Source organism: Lemur catta, chromosome 2, assembly GCF_020740605.2.
Source record: "Lemur catta isolate mLemCat1 chromosome 2, mLemCat1.pri, whole genome shotgun sequence".
NCBI classification, from domain to species: domain Eukaryota; kingdom Metazoa; phylum Chordata; class Mammalia; order Primates; family Lemuridae; genus Lemur; species Lemur catta.
The window spans coordinates 144,750,453-144,751,210 of record NC_059129.1 but is presented as its reverse complement, the minus strand read 5'-3'; the positions used below and the strand labels follow the sequence as shown (position 1 = coordinate 144,751,210).

The 758-nt window shown below is 47.5% G+C and overlaps 1 non-coding gene across 1 annotated transcript; it reads left to right on the top strand.

Moving 5' to 3' along the window:
- Positions 1-355: 355 nt before the first annotated feature.
- Positions 356-462, top strand: LOC123633654. The gene has a single exon (XR_006733681.1). It is a non-coding gene; the product is annotated as a U6 spliceosomal RNA (small nuclear RNA).
- The last annotated feature ends 296 nt before the right edge of the window (positions 463-758 follow it).

Below are 758 nucleotides of genomic sequence, written 5' to 3'. Positions count from 1 at the left end.
ATTCGGTAACTGTGGGTCTTTTCTTTGGCACAGTTCAGTTCCTCCAGGCGAAGCTCTCCCACCTCCAGGGAGGGCAGGGAGGGCTGGAGGGTGAGCCTGGGTGGCGTCCAGGGAGCAGGACAGGAGGGGGAGGCGGGGTGATGGGTGGGAGGGGCGCGCCTGCTCGTAGGGTGTGTTCCAGCTCATTGAGCCCCGGCTCTGCCCCCCTTCCCTACGCACAGTGGATCTGAGTCTCTCTGCCTTAGTTTCTCTCAGGCATAAACCTTTGTTTCTTCTGGGGGCGGGGACAGTGTGTCAAACACAAAATTTATTGTCCTATATTTATAATAATGCATTTTTTTCAAGGATTTCTTTAGTGCTGGCTCTGGCAGCACATTTACTAAAATTGGAGCTATGCAGAGAAGATTAGCCTGGCTCCTGCACAAGGATGACACACAAATTTATGAGGTGTTCCACATTTTTAAAAACGCTCAAAATAGACCAAAGACCTAAAAGTAAGCACGAAAACTACAAAACTCTTAGAAGAAAACAGGAGGGAAAGCATCATGACATTGAATTTGGCAATGATTTCTTGGATATGACACCAAAGGCCCAGGCAACAAAAGAAGCACGGGAAGAGGAGAACTTCAGCGTGAAAGCTTTTGTGCATCACAGGGCACCGCCAGCAAAGGGAGAAGGAAACCCATGAAATGGAAGAACACATATGCATGAATCATGTACCTGATAAGGGACTGTTATTTAGATTATATACTATAAAG